General features: G+C 43.1%; 1 long non-coding RNA gene across 1 annotated transcript in view; it reads left to right on the forward strand.

The window, feature by feature from the left end:
• Window positions 1–22,831, forward strand: part of LOC134810427 (uncharacterized) — a 34,221-nt gene extending 11,390 nt beyond the window's left edge. Inside the window, exons 2-3 of the long non-coding RNA XR_010158447.1 lie at window positions 21,225–21,463; window positions 22,299–22,831. This is a non-coding gene — a long non-coding RNA (uncharacterized LOC134810427). The remainder of the gene's footprint in view (window positions 1–21,224; window positions 21,464–22,298) is intronic.

Genomic DNA, 22,831 nt, shown 5'->3' on the forward strand with positions numbered 1-22,831 from the left:
CATCACCACGCCCAGCTAATTTTGTATTTTTAATAGAGACAGGTTTCTCCATGTTGGTCAGGCTGGTCTCGAACTCCCAACCTCAGGTGATCCTCCCACCTTGGCCTCCCAAAGTTCTGCCAGAGAGGAGGGGCAGGAACAATAGTGATGCACCCGGCAGAAGAGGTAATATTTTCCAAACATAAACATTAGCGTAACCTTATTGGACTTGTAAGAATATATATATATATATTTTAGTAACAGAAGCAGAAGATTCTCCTGAACTGCATCATTTCAGCTAGCATTTATTTACTCAAGATTAAAATAATACAACAACTATAAAAAGTCAAGAGGTGGGCAGGCACGGTGGGTCACACCTGTAACCCCAACAGTTTGGGAGGCCGAGGTGGGTAGATCACCTGAGGTCAGGAGTTCGAGACCAGCCAGTCCAACATGGTGAAACCCCATCTGCACTAAAAATACAAAAATACAGTGACATTCACAGTGGGAAATTTTCATACTGGCTGGAAGCATCCACCAAAATTAAATGTATGGATTATGTGGGTTTCATTTTTCAGACTATTCCTGTTCCCCACTGACACAAATAATTGGAAATTGGCTATAGTAGCTCTTTGAGAAGATTACAGAAACACAGTGAATGATTTGTGCAGCTGGATGAGTTGGGAATGTGGATCTTCTGATTTTTTTATAATTTTTTATTTTTTATGTTTTTGAGATGTGTTCTCACTGTGTCACCCAGGTTGGAGTGCAGTGGCATAATCTCTGCTCACTGCAACCTCCACCTTCTGGGTTCAAGTGATTCTCCTGTCTCAGCCTCCCAAGTAGCTGGAATTACAGGCATGTGCCACCACACCTGGCTAATTTTTGTATTTTTAGTAGAGTTTAGTAGGGTTTAGTAGAGTTTAGTAGGGTTTCGCCATGTTGGCCAGGCTGGTCTCAAACTCCTGGCCTCAGGTGATCCACCCACTTTGGCCTCCCAATGTGCTGGGATTACAGGTGTGAGCCATCACACCTGGCCCAGGTCTTCTAATTTTTGTATGTGTGTGCACTAATAAAAGTTTTTCATGCAGAGCTTTCAATTAATTGATATATATTTACTGGGAACCTTCTATATTCAGTTAGGGAATTTGAAGTAGACCACAGACCCTGATCTCTAGGGAAGCAGGGTCTACCTGTGAGAGCTTATACAGCAATACAATGTCAGTAGCCATTCAATACAATGGTTTAAGCCAAGAAGAAACTAATATTTATTTTAGGGTTATAGAGTATACAGTGCCTGATTGGAAGAGACATGAGAAATTGACAAATGGCTTGAACAAACTATAGATGAAGTAGGAAAATGGGTTGGTGGGATCTGGGAGGGCTTTAAGAGAAAAATTTTTCACAGCCTGGAAAGCAGGTGGGTAGCACCAGGGGGTGGAGGAGTGAGGGGCATGGGGGTGAGGGACTGGGGTAAGAAAAGCATTCCTGAGTAGAACCTCAAAAGCAAAACCTCAGAATGGAGAAAGTAGAAGACAACTTTTTTTTCTTTGTCGACCAGGCTGGAGTACAGTGGCACGATCTTGGCTCACTGCAATCTCCACCTCCCAAGTTCAAACGATTCTTCTGCCTCAACCTTCTGAGTAGCTGGGACTACAGGCATGTGCCACCACGCCTGGCTAATTTTTCTTGTATTTTTAGCAGAGATGGGTTTTCACTGTGTTAGCCAGGATGGTCTCAAACTCCTGACCTGTGATCCGCCTGCCTCGGCCTCCCAAAGTGCTGGGATTACAGGCATGAGCCACCATGCCCATCCAGAAGACACTTTTTTATGTATAAGTTTGTTTCTGGATTTTTAGTTTCTTGAAATATTTACTTATTGACTCTAAATGGACTTATTATATTGGTAGATCTGCAAGAGAGTACTATTATTTTAAAAAATACAGGAAAAAGGCAACTTTTTAAAATCAGACCAGAGTGGCTGCAATGGAATGTTCTGGAAGGTGGGCAGTTGGCGGCAGGATTGAGTAAATTACTTTGAACCAGACCGTGGTAGACCCGGTAACTAGGTCAAATAACAAAATGTTTTTCTAGGGCGAGATGTTGTTTTCACGAAAACGTATTGCTACATGTTTTGTTCATGCCCAAGTGTGCTGTCTGTGAAAAAATAAATTGCTTATTTATTTTTTGAATATGCATATGTTAACAAAATTCCGAAAGACACAAAAAGGTATGTAGCCCCAGTTAAGTCTCCTGCTCACCCCTGCCCCCTGGCAAGCCAGTCCTTTATTCTAAGACAATGTAGCAGGTTTTGTCAGGAGTTCTTGTTGCATGCTATTTGCCAACATCCAAGGTTTCTGGGCTTAGAAAGAGCCAGTGTAATCTGCATCATTTCAAGTTGTGCTCAGTTTTCAAATTCTAGTCCTCAACTGCAGCCCAAAGCCAGCACTGTCAAGTGAACACTGGTTGCAAGAATTGTCAACATTGCCCACGCGACATTTCTTTATTTATTTTGAGATGGAGTTTCACTCTTGTTGCCCAGGCTGGAGTGCAATGGCACAATCTCGGCTCATTGCAACCTCCACCTCCCTGGTTCAAGCGATTCTCCTGCCTCAGCCTCCCAAGTAGCTGGGATTACAGGTGCCCACCAAACGCCTGGCCAATTTTTGTATTTTCAGTAGATACAGGGTTTCACCATGTTGACCAGGCTGGTCTTGAACTCCTGACCTCAGCTGTTTCTCCCACCTCAGCCTCCCGAAGTTCTGGGATTACAGGTATGAGCCACTGCTCCCGGCCAATGCAGCATTTAGTATATAAGTGCGTGAGCTTCTTTTGGGCTTTTGGGTTCTAAGGCACAGAACATAGTCAAATCATCTCAGGCCCAAAAAGGAGCTGTTGTCTTGTAAAGCAATCTCACAGAATCCGAGGAAAGGACTAGAAATAGAAGCAGCCTCTGGGGAACTGTGTCTCGGCATCACAAACTGAAGCCTGTCTTCTCTTTCTCTTTCTGATTGTGTGCTGTGGGTTTGTGCAATTCATCTCTTTGTGCTGATTAGCCCTTTTAGTTGTTGTTGAAAATTGTCCTCTTCCCTAAATCGATATGACCTTTCAGCTCTAGTGCTCACCACCCCTGTTGGCAAAAACTTCTATGCCTTTTAGCTCAAATTCTGGTGAGAATTGGATTGTACCAGTTTGTCTCCCTGAGCTGGGCCACACACAAGCAATGGCTCACACTGGCTGGCTTTGGTCACATGTCCCTCCCTGGTCCCCTGAGCTGTTATTTGAGCAGGATCAAGGGAAGGTCAAATGGCAGGTTAGAGGTCCCTTTCAGGCAGTTCAGAATTATCCTTTTGACCTTATCCAGTTTCCACTGCTGTGTGTAACCTCCTTAAGGACAAAGACCCTGAGGGTGTCTAGCTTGGCACTGAACACATAGTTTGATGTGCAGTAAATATTTGTTAGTTTTATTGATTTTCGCCCCCCTCTTGGAAGACACTATCCTTCAGAAAGGACTGAAAAGTCTGCATTTTAGATATTTATTCAACTGCCATTAAAGGAGTGTGGTGAAGCAGATAGGACTCAAAAATCAGTTACTGCCAGGAGGTAATGATTTGGAGCTGTGTGTTTCTCTTTTGAACGGGATCAATAGATTATTTTCATTAGAAACCCAAGGCCAAAAAAAAAAAAAATGGCACTGAGGCAGAGCAGCTATAGCCTGGGATACATCCTTTAGATAGAATTTTACTATGTCTACTCAGGCTCCTGAAAGTGTGACAGAGTAATAAACTCTTTTTTTTTTTTGAGACAGAGTCTTACACTGTCACCCAGGCTGGAGTGCAATGGCATGATCTTGGCTCACTGTAACCTCTGCCTCCTGGGTTCAAGTGATTCTCCTGCCTCAGCCTCGCAAGTAGCTGCGATTACAGGTGCCCGCCACCATACCCAGCTAATTTTTTGTATTTTTAGTAGAGACTGGGTTTCACTATGTTGGCCAGGCTGGTCTCGAACTTCTGACCTCGTGATTCACCCGTCCTGGCCTCCCAAAGTGCTGGGATTACAGGCGTGAGCCACTGTGCCCAGCCTGAGGGATAAACTGTTAATTGGAATATCTTGGAGGGTGGACAGCCCTAGTGAGTGAAAATGTGAAATTATGACAAGCATTTAGCCAAGTGCAAGGCCTACTTTAATGACTAGATAAGAATCTTTGAAAAGAGCAGAATGTTTACATGCAAATGATGCTGATAATGTGAATGTTAAGTATCCAGAGTTAATTTTCTTAAGTAGATTCACTTTTCCCCTTCCGATTTTGTTAGAATTGATCATTTGGTTTGCAAACATGTTTCTAGAATCGCTACTAATTTCAGAAGAGCTGATTCTGGATGTGTATTTTATTGGCTTACAAAAACTTACCTTTCACTTGTGAATTTATAATTGCCAAAAATTGGGTTAAATTCAAATTGTTTTCTTGGGGAAAATGTTAGACAAGGGATGAATGAAGCACTTATGTTATGCTAAGGTAAATGTATGTGCATCATTTACATTTGGTACATAATCAAGAAGTATTATCTGGCCGGGTATGGTGGCTCATGCCTGCAATTCCAGCACTTTGGGAGGCCAAGGTGCAAGGTGCTTGAGGCTAGGAGTTGGAGACCAGCCTGGGCAACATAGTAAGACCTTGTCTCTACAACACATTAAAAAAAAATAGCCAGGTGTGGTGGCACACACTTGTAGTCCCAACCACTCAGGAGGCAGAGGCTGGGGGACCACTTGAGCCCAGGAGATCGAGGCTGCAGTGAGCTATGATGACAGGGTTTCATCATATTGACCAGGCTGGTCTTGAACTCCTGACCTCAGGCGATTTGTCCACCTTGGCCTCCCAAAGTGCTGGGATTACAGGCGTGAGCCATTGCAATTCAGTCTGGATGATAGAGCAAGACCCCAGTCTAAAAAAAAAAAAAAGAAAAAGTGTCATTTGTCAGGAAGCACTAGGAAATGGGATTTTGGAAATCAAAGTCCTGACATGGAGCAAAGGTGACCAGAATAATCTCTCAGCCTGACTTTACCTTATCAGGAATTGGAGAGTGTCTATCCCTTTGACCCCAAGCAGGCCTTGTGACTACTTTAATAAAGAGGGCACAGAAAAAATGACTCTGGGTCAGATCAGGCATAGCTCTTTGCTGGCCTGGCAGCTTCCAGTTCCTGCCTCTTGGGAACCATCTGCCTTAGAAGTGTGTTCACCATTAGGTCTCTGTGTAGTAAAAAGTCCAATTCATGTGGAGAGGCCTGGAAGATGTGGCACCTGTAGAATGATGGAGGCCAAGGAGTACCGAGGCACCACACATGAGGGTGAGGAAGCCCTCTTGGAAGTGGATCCTCTAGTCCTCGCCGGCCCAGCTTGTGACATGGAGAGCAGAGATGCACCATCAGCTGAGACTTTCTGACCCACAACATCAAGAGCAGCTTAACTGATGGTTTTAACTGTTGAGGTCATAAGTCACTTGTTTCTTCTGGGCCTCTATTGATTCATCAGAAAAAGGACAATGGTACCTTTTTCTCTGTTTCATAGGGTTGGTGTCAGATTTATCATAAGGTCATACTGAGATAATATGTGAAAGTTGTTTTATAGGTTAAGAATGCTAAGAAATGGAGCACAGTGGGTAGGCTTAAAACATGTGACTTAGCCAAGCATGGTGGTACGCCCCTGTAGCCTCAACTACTTGGGAGGCTGGGGCAAGAGGATCACTTGTGTTGAGGGGTTGGAGATTGCAGTGAGCTATGATTGCACCACTGTACTCCAGCCTGGGTGATGGAATGAGACCCTGACTCAAAACCAAACCAAACCAAAACAAAACAAAATATTTTGATTAAAAAAATTTTTTTTTGAGATGGAGTCTCGCTCTGTTGCCCAGCCTGGAGTGCGGTGGCACAATCTAAGCTCACTGCAAACTTCACCTCCTGGGTTCAAGTGATTCTCCTGTTTCAGCCTCCCATGTAGCTGGGACTACAGGCATATGTCACCATGCCCAGCTAATTTTTGTATTTTTAGTAGAGACGAGGTTTCACCATGTTGGCCAGGGTGGTCTTGAACTCCTGACCTCAGGTGATCCACATGCCTTGGCCTCCCAAAGTGCTGGGATGGGAGGTGTGAGCAACTGCATCCGGCAAATTTTTTTTTTTTTTTTCAATGTGATGTGTCCCAGTGTGCACGGTGAATGTGACAGATGCTGGTTGTTCTTATGATCACAGCTCTTGAAGACCCTGGTATTATCTATCTTTGGTCCTCAGGTTCCCTTGCTGACTCCTATCTTTCTTTTTTTTAAAAAAAATTTTTTTTTAGAGACAGGGTTTCCCTCTGTCACCAAATCTGGAGTTTAGTGATACAATGATAGCTCAGTGCAGCCCCGACCTCCTAGACTCAAGTGATCCTTCTGTCTTAACCTCCTAGGTAGCTAGGACTACTGATGTGAACACCACCACTCCTGGGTAATTAAAAAACATTTTTAGAGGTGGGGTCTCACTATTGCCCAGGCTTTTCTTGAACTACTGACCTCAAGTGGTTCTCCTGCCTCAGACTCCTGAGTAGCTGGGACTCCAGGTGTGTACCACCACACCTGGCTAATTAAAAAAATTTTTAGGGATGGAGTCTTACTATATTGCCCAGATTGGTCTCAAACTCCTGGCCTCAAACTGCTCTTTTGCCTCTGCCTCCCAAGTAGTTGGGACTACAGGTGTGCACCACCACACCTGGCTAATTAAAAAACTTTTTTTTTTTTTTTTTTAGGATAGTGTCTTATTGTATTTTCCAGTTTGGTCTTAAACCTCTGGCCTCAAGTGATTCTCCTGCCTCAGCCTCCCAATTGGGACTACAGGTGTGAGCCACCACACCCAGTTAGCTTCTATTCTCTAAGCCAGTTACGTGTCATATGTCAGAGGACCCCAGGGAAGGGTAGAGGAGATCCTGATTCTAGAATTCTGTTTTATGATTCTTGTGCTATTGACATACTGGCCACTCCAAAACACAAGGCCCAAGGAAATTTCACAATTTCCTTGAGGAGTCCATTTGCATAAGTGTCTATCCATGCAAACTTGTTGAAAGTGGGGTAGAGTATGCAAGAAACTGTTGATGTTATTGCTAATTGGAAGGCAAAACAGTCAATTTTGAATGCATCTCCTTCTAGAGGAATCTAAATCAAAGTGCTTATCTTTTGTGAACCCCAAATGCATCTGTGAGTGCTAAGATATCCCCCTTGTGAGTGTGTGGGAGTGAGAATGGATAGATGGCTTAATAACTGGAAACACAATTGCTTTCTTGTCTTGTCTTTTCTTTTCTTTTTTTTTTTGAGACAAAGTCTCACTCTTTCACCCAGGCTGGAGTGCAGTGGCATGATCTTGGCTCACTGCAACCTCCACCTCTGAGGTTCAAGCAATTCTCTTGCCTCAGCACCAGAGTAGTTGGGATTACAGGCCTGCACCATCATGGCTGGCTAATTTTTGTATTTTTAGTAGAGATGGGGTTTCACCATGTTGGCCAGCCTGGTCTTGAACTCCTGACCTCAAATGATCTGCCCACCTCGGCCTCTCAAAGTGCTGGGATTACAAGCTTGAGCCACCATGCCCAGCTAGGATTGCTTTCTTAGAGACCATCTGTGAGAACCAGAGATGTGGATCTACTCAAAATGTAGTAGGGGAAACCAATGGTGAAACCTCAGTAAGACAGAGTATAGTCATCAGGTCCAAAAAACTATTAATAGAAACAGGCTTGAAATCAAAGACTAAGACAGAGCTCTGGTCAGTAAATGTGTCTGGATCAGAGAAGACTCAGGATGTTACCAAATTGAACTGGGGTCCCCTTACCCAGTGCAGTAAAGCCAAACATCCACACTGAGGTTTTGCAGCAGGAGAAAGGAGGGCATTTATTTGCAGGGCACCAAGCAAGGAGAATTGGGCAGCTCACACTTAAGACCTGACCTCCCTGATGGCTTGTAAGCAAGGATTTTTAAAGGCAGGGGTAAATTTCAGGAAAGTAGAAGTTGCAGGCAAAATTTTAAACCAATACATGAAGGTTATACATTGATTTGGCCCAAAAAGGCAGGATATTTTGAAGTGGAGAGGCTTGCAGGCCAGAGGTGGATTCAAAGACTCTGATTTGTGATTGGTTAAGGAAGTGAAGCTTTGTGTAAAAACTTGGGGTCAAGCAGAAAGGAACGTTAAGGCCTGGCCTGTGGTTGTGACTTCCTCCAGGCCCTGCAGGAAGAAATTTAGAACAAATAATTGCAGCAAAAATTCAGTCCTCAGCTCCCCCTTATCTGAGATCTATATACCAGCAGATCTGTTTGGTGGGGCCTGGGTTTCTTCTTGCTTACCAGGTTGCTCACTTACTTCTCAGGGCTAGCTAGGTGCCTGGAATTTCCTTAAAGGAACTCAAGATTTTCCTTTATTTCCATCCTTGGGGGGCCCAGCAGGCTTCTAAGAAGGTTCCCTTCTCCTTCTCAGGGATGAATGTGGTAAACATCTCTCAAGAAGCCTGTCTGCAGTGTGTGCTATCTCACTGTAGGGTGGCCAACTGTTTTTTGTTTTGTTTTGTTTTTTTGAGACAGGGTCCCACTCTGTCACCCAGGCTGGAGTGCAGTGGTTCCATATTAGCTCACTGCAACCTCCGCCTCCCAGGTTCAAGCAATTCTCTGGCCTCAGCCTCCAGAGTAGTTGGGGTTACAGGTGTGCACCACCATACCCAGCTAATTTTTCATATTTTTAGTAGAGATGCGGTTTCACCATGTTGGCCAGGCTGGTCTCAAACTCCTGACTGCAACTGATCCACAGGCCTCGGCCTCCCAAGGTCCTGGGATTACAGGCATGAGCCACCGTGCCTGGCCTGGCCAACTGTTTTGTTTTGCCTGGGACATCCCTGCTTTTAGCACTGAAAAACCCATCTCCTGGGAAATCCCTCAGTCCTGGGCAAACTGGGATGGTTGATCACCCTTGATACCTGACTTTTTGCCTTGATTTAAAGGGTCAGAGATGGGGCAGAAAGTACTTAGACAGACACACCCTATATCAGAAAGGAGGCTGCTTTAGCCTCCCAGCACAGTGTATACTCCTTGTAGGGCCCATATATAATAGAACAAGGAGTTGATTGGCATGTATTCTGCTTTGTGACATTGCTAGTGGTGGTGAAGAAGGGCTCAGCGCAACCAAACCATGCAGAGTTGTTTCAGCTACTTTCACACCTCCCTGGGTCGGGGGTTGTATATGACCCTGCTCATGCCTTTCCTGGTAAACCACTAGTACCCTTGCTAATAGCAGCCTCTGAATGTGGGCCATTGTGACAGGTCCTCCTACAGGAGACAGGAGTCTAACTTTGGAGAGTCCTAGCGGCAGAGAGCACAAGCTGTGTGCTAGTGGGAAAGTGACCACAGATGTGATCTAGTGTTTCATCTGCAGACTCTAAATATTTACTGACCTCAAAAGCAAATCCAACAAAAACAAAACTTGACAACTGGGACCTAATTAAACTAAAAAGCTTCTGCCCAGCACAAGAAACTATCAACAGCGTAAACAGACAGCTGACAGAATGGGAGACAATATTTGCAAACTATGCATCTGACAAAGGACTGATATTCAGATTCTATATGGAACTTAAACAAATCAACAAGAAAAAACCCCCAGATAACCCCATTAAAAAGGGGGCAAAGGACATAAACAGACACTTTTTGAAAGAAGACATACAAGTGGCTAACAAATGTGAAAAAATGCTCAACATCATCAATCATTAGAGAAATGCAAATCAAAACCACTATGAGATACCACAGCACACCAGTAAGAATGGCTATTAATAAAAAGTCAAAAAACTCCACCAGATAATGGCAAGGTTGTGTAGGAAAAAAAAAATCCGCTTATACTCTGTTGGTGGGAATGTAAATTAGTTCAGCCCCTGTGGAAAGCAGTTTGGAGATTAATCAAAGGACTAAAAGTAGAAGTACCTTTTTTTGACCCAGCAATTCCATGACTGGGTATATGCCCAAAGGAAAATAAATTATTCTACCAAAAGACACCTGCACCTGTATATTCTTCACAGCCATATTCACGATAGCAAAGACCTAGAACCAGCATAGGTGCTCATCGACAGTGGATTGAATAAAGAAAATGTGATACATGTAAACCATAGAATACAGCCACAAAAAAGCATGAAATCATGTCTGTTGTAGCAACATGGATACAGCTGAAGGCCATTACCCTAAAGGAATTAATGCAGAAACAGAAAACTGAATGCTGCCTGTTCTCATTTATAAGTGGGAGCTATTCACTGGGTACACATGGACACAAAGATGGAATAATGGACGCTGGAGACTCCAAAAGAAGGGAGGGAGAGAGAGGAGAAGGGGTTGCAAAACTACCTATTGGGTACTATATTCACTCTTTGGGTGACTGGGTCAACAGAAACCCAAACTTCAGCATCATGTAATATTCCCATGGAAGAAACCTGCACATGTACCCCCCGAATCTATAATAAAATAAAATAAATGTTTACTGATATTATATTAAGTCAGGTTCTCAAATGTTAGCATACACCAGAATCCCCTGGAGAGCTTGTTGAAACACAGCTTCTTGGGCCCCATCTCCAGAGTTTCTGATTCAATAGAATTGGGAAAGGGTCTGAGAATCTGCATTTCTAACCAGTTCCACATTGATGCCAATGCTGCTAGTCCAGAGACCAAGTTTGAAAACCACTAAATTAGGTGCTAGGAACTCTGACATCTCAGGAAAAGCCCAGCAAGGGGGGAAATCATTCCTGTTTTACAGAAAGAATGTATGTCGAGCAAAAGGGACAAAATGGTTTGCCAAAGTGGCCACCACTAAGTGACAGAGCTGGGGATTTAAATTCCTCTTTTCTGACTGCAACTCCAGGCTCTCTGTCTCCATCTGGCTTCCTTCCCATTTGAAGGAGAAGCATGCCAGGAATGGTTGTGCTCTTAACTTCCGAAGAAGTCCACATATTCCAGATCTCTACATTGATTTAATCCATTCTTCTCATAGTCTACACTGAACTCCAGGTAGTGAATAAGAAATCAAATTCAAGATTGAGGAGCTTTATCCCTATTGTAAAACATGCAACTTGTCCACTTTCTGAACTTGGTTTCCTTGACTGTATTTAACACCTCATCCTGTCTCCAATCTGATACCGTTATTTGAATGCAAATTATAGGTCTTTGGGAAAGGTCAGTGTAGACACATTCTAATTCCTAACAGAGGCTGCCCATGCAGTTTGGAAATCAGTATTTTGTAGAACTCTCTTCGTGCTCTAATGAAGACAGTATCATGGAGATGAAGGCTTTTAGAATCCTGGTATCATGTTACCTGGATTTGAGAACGCTCAATTGGGAAGTACAATTTCACTGACTTTTGGAGTGAAATGTCCTGGGGCTGGACAGGGCATTAGTAATTAGAATTCATTACTCTTTTTCATAAAGTAGAATTCTCGTATTTTTTCTTAGGTAGCTTTTTGTTAAATGAGATTGTACAAGACAGAGCCTTGTAAACTGCACAGCCTCAAAGTATTATTATGACATTAATAATTGCATATGAATACATTCTGGAATCATTGACCTTAAAAGACATGGGAAGATGTATTATTACCTATTGCAAAGAGTTGTTCCTGGAGAGACTCATGAGTCAGATGAGCTAATGAGATGCACTAGTCCATTCTCGCACTGCTGTGAAGAACTACCTGAGACTGGGTAACTGATAAAGAAAAGAGGTTTAATTGGCTCATGGTTCCACAGGCTGTACAGGAAGAATAACTGGGGAGGCCTCAGGAAACTTACAATCATAATGAAAGGTGAAGAGGAAGCAGGCATATCTTTCACATGGCCAGAGCAGGAGGAAGAAAGTGAAGGAGGAGGTGCTACCCACTTTTTTTTTTTTTTTTTGAGATGGAGTCTCGCTGTTTTGCCCAGGCCAGAGTGCAGTGGTGCTATCTCGGCTCACTGCAAGCTCCGCCTCCTGGGTTCACGCCATTCTCCTGCCTCAGCCTCTGGAGTAGCTGGGACTACAGGCACCCACCACCACGCCCGGCTAATTTTTTGTATTTTTAGTAGAGATGGGGTTTCACCGTCTTAGCCAGGATGGTCTCGATCTCCTGACCTTGTGATCCACCCACCTCAGCCTCCCAAAGTCCTGGCTACAGCCTTTTAAACAACCAGATCTTGTGAGAACTCACCATCACAAGAACAGCACTCACTATCACAAGAACAGCAAGCAGGAAATCCACCCACATGATCCAATCCCCTCCCACAAGGCCCCTTCTTTAACATTGAGGATTACAATTTGACATGAGATTTGGGCAGGGACACAGATTCAAACCACATCGGATGCTGATAAGCCAGTGTCATGTGCTTGTAAAAAAAAAAAGTGATGGTAAACAGGAAAAAGAATAGATGTGCTAAGAAAAAAGGCATCTTCTACCAACTGCATTTAATTTTTTTTTTTTGAGACAGTCTCTCTCGGTTACTGAGGCTGGAGTGCAGTGGCACAATCTCGGCTCACTGCAGCCTCCGCCTCCTGGGTTCAAGTGATTCTCATGTCTCAGCCTCTGGAACAGCTGGGATTACAGGTGCACACCACCATGTCCGGCTAATTTTTGTATTTTTAGTAGAGACGGGGTTTCACCATGTTGGCCAGGCTGGTCTCAAATTCCTGACCTCAAATGATCCCCCCACCTCCACCTCCCAAAATGCTGGGATTACATGGTGAGCCACTGCGCCTGGCCCATTTAATTTTTTTGATGGAATATCTGTACTGTTGGAATGTGGAACTACGGAATATACATAGAGTCTACCAAGGCATTTGATATTTTCTAAGTTTGAAATTTGGGTTGTATGGCATTACAACCACATGGATTCAAAATAGATTAAACATCTGGACTAAAAAGATATTGATGGTTAATTAATGTCAGGCCAGAGTGGAAGTTCAGGGGGATGAGATTCAGGGCTCCACTCAGAGCCACATCTGATGTCTTGGAATCAGTGACTTAGATGTTCTAGAAAGGGTAGCCATAGTCATCATGCTGGATGACACACTGGAGAGTGAAATCCATCTCATGAGGTCAGAGTGGTGAGCTAAGCATAAAAATGTGGAATTTAATTGAAATCAATATGGAATCATACATTTGCACCTTAAGTCGCTCAGTTACAGCCTGAGAGAGACCTAGTTTAGCAAGTGTGAAACATTGAAAGTTTTATTTTTTATTTTTATTTTTTTTGAGACAGAGTCTTGCTCTGTTGCCCAGGCTGGAGTGCAGTGGTGCAATCTTAGCTTACTGCAACCTCCACCTCCCAGGTTCAAGCGATTCTCCTGCCTCAGCCTCCTGAGTAGCTGGGACGATAGGTGTGCACCACCATGCCCAGCTAATTTTTGTATTTTTAGTAGAGACAGGGTTTCACCATGTTGGCCAGGCCAGTCTCGAACTCTTGACCTCAGGTGATCCGCCTGCCTCGGCCTCCCAAATTCCTGGGATTACAGGTATGAGCCACCATGCCTGGCCTCATTGAAAGGTTTTAGTTGACTACAAGCTCAGTATGCATCCATGTAAAGAGTAGTTGGCCAAAAATAGAAGGAAAGAAAAAAAGCCCAATACAGCAATTTTAGTTTGGATTAATAGAGGCAAATGGCCTGGAATGAGCAAGGCAACAGGTGCACTCTGCCCACCTTGCAGACCCAGATAACTCCTGGAATACTGTGCTTAATTCTGGGCTGGACCCACCAACCTGGGACACATATCAGGAAGAGAGTGCCTGCAGGACCCTTGTTTGGAGTGTTCTGTAATCTCAGCCTCGAGCCTAGGCTTCCACATTATGAGAAAAAGGCATTCATTCATTCATTCATTCATTCATTCATTCAGCACTTATTCTCTCAAAAGCACTGGAATGTGTTCAAAGGTGGATCTACTTTGAAGCTGATGAAACTGAAGCTTCAAACTCCTTTCTTGCCTCAATTTTTCTTCCAAGGTGTTGGATAAGCCTCAGCAATGTGTTTGCATTCTCATATGTTTTTCCTAAATTCATAAACCTAATACATTATAACTGTCATTGTTACCGAATCAAACTTGGGTTCCCCCATCCAACACAGCAGAGCCAAACACTGACATGGGGATTTTCAGTGAGAGAAAGCAAAGTGGTTATTGCAGGGTGCCAAGCAAGGAGAAGCAGGTAACTCATGCATAAGACCTGAACTCTCTGATGGCTTGCAAGGAGGAGTTTTTAAAGATGGGAAAGCAGAGGTTACAGGCAAAACCATAAATCAATGCATGGAGGCTCTACGTTGGTTTGACCTAAAAAGATGGGACATCTAAAAATGGGGGCATGGGGGCACAGGTAATAGGTGGTTTCTGATTTCAAAGGTTTTCTGATTTGAAATTGGTTCAGGAGGCAAAGCTTTGTTTAAAAATTAAGGTTCAGTAGAAAACAATGTTAGCTCTGGCCTGTGAGCATGGCTTCCTCCAGGTCCTGCAGGAAGAAATTTAAAACAACGGGGGTCAGGGTTCAGGCCTCAGCTTCCCCTCATCTGAGGTCTCTGTGTCAGTGCATCCATTTGTTGAGGGTCTGGGTTTCTGAAAAGCAACTTGGGGTCATATGTTAAGATGTTATCTTTAGTTTCTATAGGGGACCAAACATCTCTTCACTGTAACTTCCTTGGATATCATTTTAAGCCACTATTACCTTCTTGTTTATCAAGTTGCTCATTTACATCTCAGAGCTGGCTAGGTGCCTAGAATTTCCCTTGAAGGAACTCAAGATTTTCCTTTGGTGGGGGGCTGGGCATGGTGGCTCATACCCATAATCCCAGCACTTTGGGAGGCCGAGGAAGGGGGATCACTTGAGGTCAGGAGTTAGAGACCAGCCTGGCCAACATGGTGAAACCCTGTCTCTACTGAAAATACAAAAATTAGCCAGTGTGTTGGTGCTTACCTGTAATCCCAGCTACTGAGGAGGCTGAGGCAGGAGAATCACCTGAACCCAGGAGGCAGAGGTTACAGTGAGCCAAGATCGTGCCACTGCACTCCAGCCTGGGTGACAGAGCAAGGCTCTGTCTCAAAAAAAAAAAAAAAAAAAAAAAAGATAACATGAAGGATACAGCACCACTGAAAGAACAATCTATGACGTATTGGTAAATGAGGGTCATTGTAAAATTGTGATTTATAATAAGACATATATATTACATTCCCCCATCTCCTTGCACATGGCTCCTAAAAGGCTTTGTAATCTCCAAAGTGATTTTTTTTTTTTTGAAACCGAGTTTTGCTCTTGTTGCTGAGGCTGGAGTGCAGCAGTGCCATGTTGGTTCATTGCAACCTCTGTCTCCCGGGTTCAAGTGATTCTCCTGCCTGGGATTACAGGTGCTTGCCACCACACCTGGCTAATCTTTTGTATTTTTAGTAGAGATGGAGTTTCACCATGTTGGCCAGGCTGGTCTTGAACTCCTGACCTCAGATGATCCACCTGCCTCAGCCTCCCAAAATGCTGGGATTACAGGCATGAGCCACCGCGCCCAGCTGCAGTGTGTCTTTTTGTAGGCTAATATGATGACTGGTGGCTGCTGGCTCCTGCACAGCCTCAGGATGGGGCTGGTTGCCAGGGGAAACAACCACGTGTTTAGAAGGTTGGAACTTTCAGCCCAACCCTCGACCTCCAGACAGGGGAGAGGGGTTGAAGGTTGAGTTGATCATTGGTGGCCAATGATGTAATCAATCATGCCTATGTCATGAAGCCTCCATGAAAACGTTAAAGGACAGGGTTCAGGGGCCTTCTGGATAGCGGGACACGTTGGGGTTCCTGGAGGGTGGTGAGCCTGGAGAGAGTGCAGAAGCTCCCCTCCCCTTCCCACATGCCTGGCCTCATGCCCATCTCCCATCTGGCTGTTTATCTCTATCCTCTGTAATATCCTTTGCAATAAATAGGTGAACATAAACATTTCCCTGAGTTATATGAGCTGTTCTGGCAAATTAATCGAACTCAAGGGGGGATTGTGAGAATCCCTGATTGATAGTTGGTCAGAAGCACAAATCACAACCTAGGGCTTGTGATTGGCATCTGAAGTAGGGGGCAGTTTTTGGACTGAGTCTTTAACCTGTGGGATCTGATGCTATCTCCAGATAGATAGTATCAGAACTGAATTGAATTGAATTATAGGACCTCCAGTTGGTGTCTGCTGGAGAATTGCTTGGTTGGTGTGTGGGGGAAACACCCCCCTCCATATCCTACACATCTGATGTCAGAAGTGTTGTGTTGAGTGATGTGTGATTTTCTTTTTTTCCTATCTCTCAGAGTCATCAAGACAAAGAGTATTTGAGATTTGTCCTTGTGCAAGAAATGTCTCCAAATCTTACAGTTATCAAATAAATTAACTTTATAAACATAATATCACTATTAACAAGTTATAATGCTCAAATAAACATTTGCAAACCCTCAATAATACGAACCTAGTTTTAGTCAGCCATGCTTGCTATCAAAAATGATATTACAAGTTTAAAAATCATTTCAAAAGGCAATCAAGATTTATGTGGCCAAAAAATTGGAGGTTAAAAATGTATTACAAAGGGGTGTCAGGTAGTTAAGAAATAAACATATCTGTTCTTTTCCTGGTTTTGTTATATTTGTCTATTTTTAAAATTTGTAATTGGTAGTGTGCTCTTCCTTCATTCTAAACAAATAATCACTTTGTACTGAATCTGGTGTTTATAATTTTAGATTATTTTTCTTAAAGAAGGCTTTTCAAATTGTATAAGCTACAGGATCCACAAAACCTACATCCACCCTGGCTGAGTTTTAGAGAAATTTAAATACAGATGTGGCCAGTGACTGGTGAAGGAGTTTATTGTTGGGAACAAGCCCTCCAAAATCTGGCCATAAACTGGCCCCAAAACTGGCCATAAACAAAATCTCTGCAGCACTGTGACATGTTCATGATGGCCATAAAGCCCACACTGGAAGGTTGTGGGTTTACTGGAATGAGGGCAAGGAGCACCTGGCCTGCCCAGGGCAGAAAGCCACTTAAAGGCATTCTTAAGCCACAAACAATAGCATGAGTGATCTGTGCTTTAAGGATATGCTCCTGCTGAAGTTAACTGGCCCAACCTATTCCTTTAATTCAGCCCATCCCTTGGTTTCCCATAAGGGATAATTTTAGTTAATCAAATATTTATAGGCTTTTGGCTCTGAAGGCTGTGAGACCCCTGATTTCCCACTTCACACCTCAATATTTCTGTGTGTGTGTCTTTAATTCCTCTAGCACTGCTGGGTTAGGGTGTGTGTCTTTAATTCCTCCAGCGCCGCTGGGTTAGGGTCTCCCTGACTGAGCTGGCACCCAACGTGGGGCTCGAATCCAGGTTGAAGGGTCGCCAGAGTGACAGTTGGAGAATGTGGAAATAGCTGGAGGACACCCGAGTACTCTTAAAGCAATCCCCATGGTGAGTAAGAAGGGGAGCTCAGAAGTGTCAGGGTAACAATGGGACAAGTGTGGGGTCTGGTTCGTTCCGTGTTGGAACTTTTTCACACTGATAATGAGGAGGAAGGAGAGTATAGTGAAGTAACAGAAGAGGTTACAGAACATGTTTATTTACCAGCTAAAGCAGCAAAGGAAGGAGAGGTTCATCCCTACCCTTTTGCACCCCCTCATTATTATTTTGAAGATAAAAACCCTCAAGATCTTTCTTTTCTGGAGGACACTGGGGGAAAAGTAGTTGCCCCGGTGACTGTTCAAGCAGCACCTTAAGCGAGCACTCTCAGTTCTATTCAGGCAGGAATTCAGCAAGCTAGATGAGAGCGTGATTTAGAGGCTTGGCAGTTCCCTGTTAGAATACACCCCCCAGATCAACAGGGAAATAGTATAGCTACATTTGAGCCATTTCCTTTTAAATTACTCAAAGAATTTAAATGAGCTATAAATCAGTATGGACCAGGTTCTCCTTTTGCAATGGGACTGTTAAGGAATGTTGCTGTTTCTAGTCGGATGATTCCTACTGACTGGGACACTCTTACTTGAGCTCGTCTAACTCCTGCTCAGTTCTTACAATTTAAAACTTGGTGGGCAGATGAAGCTTCCATTCAGGCTGCTCACAATGCCCAGGCCCACCCTCAAATTAATATAACTGCAGACCAACTTTTGGGGGTTGGGGCCGGGCTGGTTTAGATGCACAGCTGCTGATGCAGGATGATGCCTTAGAACAGCTTAGAGGAGTGTGCGTTAGAGCTTGGGAAAAAATCACTTCAGGTGGGGAACAATACCATTCCTTTAGTGCTATAAAACAGGGACCAAGAGAACTATACATTGATTTTATAGCTCTGTTACAGGAGTCTCTTAAACAGATAATTGCAGATTCGGCTGCTCAGGATATAGTGTTGCAGTTATTAGCTTTCGACAATGCTAATCCTGATTGCCAGGCTGCTCTGCAATGTATCAGAGGGAAAGCACATTTAGTTGATTATATCAAGGCCTGTGATGGTATTGGATGTAATCTGCATAAAGCTACTCTGCTAGCACAGGCAATGGCAGGACTGAGAGTGGATGAAGGAAATACTCCATTTCCTGGAGCTTGTTTTAACTGTGGGAAGCATGGTCATACTAAAAAAGAATGTAGAAAAAATCAGTGAGTCAGGCCACCAGATAGGGGAAAAAGGAAAACTGCTGATCCTGAAATATGTCCAAATGTAAAAAAGGAAAACATTGGGCTAATCAATGTCACTCTAAGTTTGATAAAGAAGGGAAACTGATTTCGGGAAATGTCATGAGGGGCCCGTCCTGGGCCCCATTCTAAACCAGGGCATTTCCAGCTCAGGCCATTCCCTCACCCCTGTACAATGTCTGTCCCCCGCCACAGCCGGTAGTGCCACAGTAGATTTATGCTGCACGAAAGTTGTGAGCCTTCTGCCTGGGGAACCCCTGCAAAAGGTCCCACCAGGAGTCTCTGGACCCTTGCCAGCAGAGACAATAGGATTACTTTTAGGAAGGTCTAGTTTAAATTTAAAAGGCATACAAATACATACAGGAGTCATTGATTCAGATTATAATGGGGAAATTCAAATTGTTGTATCTACTTCTGTTCCCTGGAAAGCAGAGCCAGGAGAGTGTATGGCACAGCTCCTGATTGTGCCATATGTGGGAATGGGAAAAAGTGAAATTAAATGAACAGGAGGATTTGGAAGCACAAATAAACAAGGCAAAGCAGCTTATTGGGTAAATCAAATTACTGATAAATGTCCTACCTGTGAAATAACTATACAGGGAAATAAATTTAAAGGTATGGTAGATAGAGGAGCAGACATTTCAATGATTTCTTTACAGCACTGGCCGTCTGTGTGGCCAAATCAACCCACTCAATTTAACATGTTTGGAGTTGGTAAAGCCCCTGAAGTATATCAAAGTAGTTATATTTTGCATTGTGAAGGGCCCGATGGATAACATGTGACTATTCAACCAATTATAACTTATGTACCTATACATTTATGGGGAAGAGATTTATTACAACAATGGGGAGCACAAGTTCTAATTCCAGAACAATTATATAGCCCTCAAAGTAAACATACAATGCATGAAATGGGATATGTCCCTGGTATGGGACTAGAAAAAAATTTGCAAGGTTTGAAAGAACCGCTTCAAGCAGAAAAACAAAGTTCCCGCCAAAGATTAGGAAATAATTTTTGATGGCAGCCATTGTTAAGCCTCCAGAACCTATACCTTTAAAATGGTTAACAGATAAGCCAATTTGGATAGAACATTGGCTGCTAAGTAAAGAGAAACTGGAGGCTTTAGAGGAATTATTTACTGAACAATTAGAAAATGGGCACATAGCTCCAACATTTTCCCCTTGGAATTCTCCAGTTTTCATAATTAAGAAAAAATCACATAAATGGAGAACGTTAACTGACTTAAGAGCCATCAATTCAGTTATATGACCTATGGGAGCATTACAGCCAGGATTGCCTTCTCCTGCTATAATTCCAAAAAATTGGCCTTTAATAGTCATAGATTTAAAAGACTGTTTCTTTACTATCCCTTTAGCTGAGCAAGACTGTGAATGGTTTGCATTTACAATTCCTGCAGTAAACAACTTGCAGCCTGCTAAGCATTTTCATTGTTTCACAGATGGGTCTAGTAATGGTAAATCTTCTTATTCTGGCTCGAAAAGTAAAGTTTTCCAGATGTCCTGTACTTCAGCTCAAAAAGCGGAGCTTGTAGTAGTAATTGAGGTATTGACTGCTTTTGATATGTCTATTAATGTGATTTCTGATTCTTCATATGTGGTTCATTCCACACAGTTAATTGAAAATGCTCAGTTACAATTTCATACAGATAAACAACTAATAACTTTATTTACCCAATTGCAAACAGCAGTTAGAAGTAGAATGCACCCTTTTTACATCACTCACATTAGGGCTCATACACCTCTTCCAGGACCTTTGGCTGAAGGGAATCAAATGGCCGATCGCCTAGTTGCTAATGCAGTATCTAATGCTAGACACTTTCACAATTTAACCCATGTTAATGCCTGTGGTCTCAAACGCAGATACAGCATTACCTGGAAAGAAGCTAAAGCTATTATCCAGCAATGCCCAACTTGACAAATGGTATATTCCTCATCTTTTACAGGAGGAGTTAATCCTAGAGGATTGGAACCTAACTCTCTTTGGCAAATGGATGTCACACATGTTCCCTCATTTGGGAGACTAGCTTATGTACATGTATGTGTGGACACCTTTTCTCACTTTGTCTGGGCTACGTGACAAACAGGAGAGTCTTCTGCCTGTGTTAAACATCATCTTTTACAGTGTTTTGTGGTGATCAGCATTCCAGCTTCTATTAAAACAGATAATGCCCCAGGCTATACTAGGCAAGCTCTAGCTACATTTTTCTCTATGTGGAATATTAAACACATTACTGGTATCCCATACAATTCTCAAGGACAAGCCATAGTGGAAAGAATGAATCTTTCCCTAAAACAGCAGTTGCAAAAGCAGAAAGGGGGAGACAGAGAATATGGAACCCCGCAGATGCAACTGAATTTAGCATTATTAACTAAAGTTTTTGAGCCTGCCCAAAAGACCAAATGTTATCAGAAGCTGAACAGCATCTACAGAAACCAGCTGCAAAGACAGAAGCAGAACAACTGATTTGGCGGAGAGATCCAATAACAAAAAGTTGGGAAATAGGTAAAATAATAATTTGGGTTAGAGGTTATGCTTGTGTTTCTCCAGGCCAAAATCAACAGCCGATTTGGATACCATCAAGACACCTGAAACCTTATCATGAGCCAGATTCTGGGAGGATCCCAAGGACCCCTCAGTTGCAGCCATGGTGAGACTGACACTGAGGAGGACCCCAACTGTCACAAGCAACACCTGTTGAACACAGCCACCCACCTGGGGACAGATCAAGAAGCTGTCACAGATGGCAGAAGAAAACGTGAGGAAAGCGGGACAACCAGTCACAATGGGTAATTTAATGGAAGCTATGATAGCGGTTATCACCACTGCCATGAGTATTCCTTCAATAAGGGCTGACACAGAGAACAATTATACTTATGGACATATTTATCAATCTTGGCTGGTAATAATGCCTGGATATAATCACTCTATGACATAGTTACACATGCTTTCTGATCTCAGTATTTACCATAATAAATCTGCTCCTATAATTGAGGCATACTACCCTCAAAAACCTATTTGTAAACAAAATTGAACCTGGCCAGAAATAATGAACATAGTTGTTTGGGAAGATTGCATTGGAGAACAGGCAGAGGTGCTGCACAATGATTACTATGGAATCATTATTAGTTGGTCCCCTAAGGGGATGTTTAGTTTGAATTACACCTCTCAGTCTGCGTGCCATGGCCACTCTATGTTTAGCTGGTCTGAACAAAATGGTCAGATGGTAGAAATGATAAGAAGTACGGCAAGAGTTCCTATTATCTGGAACCATGGCGGTATAGTGGCACCTCAACCTCAAATGATATGGCCCACTGTAGGAGCTAAACATTAAGGATTTGTGGAAACTATTAATAGCTCTTAATAAGATCAAAATTTGGGAAAGAGTAAAAAAGCACCTAGAAGTACACTCTACAAAGTTGTTTTTGGATATAGCAAAATTAAAAGAACAAATATTTAAAGCATCCCAGGCACACCTGAACTTAATGCCAAGAACTGGAGTGCTTAAAGGAGCTGCAGACAGATTAGCAGCTAGTAACCCATTAAAATGGATAAAAACACTTGGAAGCTCTGTGATTTCAATGATGATTGTGCTTTTAATCTGTGTTGTTTGTCTTTGTATAGTCTGCAGATGTGGATCCTGACTTCTGTGAGAAGTAGCTCACCAGGACAAAGCTGCCTTTGCTTTTATCAATTTGCAAATCAAAGAAGGGGGACATGTTGGGAACAAGCCCCCCCCCCAAATCTGGCCATAAACTGGCCCCAAAACTGGCCATAAACAAAATCTCTGCAGCACTGTGACATGTTCAAGATGGCCATAAAGCCCATGCTGGAAGGTTATGGGTTTACCGGAATGACAGCAAGGAACCCCTGGCCTGCCCAGGGTGGAAAACCACTTAAAGGCATTCTTAAGCTGCAAACAATAGCATGAGCAATCTGTGCCTTAAGGACATGCTCTGCTGCAGTTAACTAGCCCAACCTATTCCTTTAATTTGGCCCATCCCTTCGTTTCCCATAAGGGATACTTTTAGTTAATCGAATATCTATAGAAACAATGCTAATGACTGGCTTGCTGTTAATAAATACGTGGGTAAATCTCTGTTTGGGGCTCTCAGCTCTGAAGGCTGTGAGATCCCTGATTTCCCACTATACACCTC

This window comes from Pan troglodytes, chromosome 6 (assembly GCF_028858775.2).
Source record: "Pan troglodytes isolate AG18354 chromosome 6, NHGRI_mPanTro3-v2.0_pri, whole genome shotgun sequence".
Lineage (NCBI taxonomy): Eukaryota > Metazoa > Chordata > Mammalia > Primates > Hominidae > Pan > Pan troglodytes.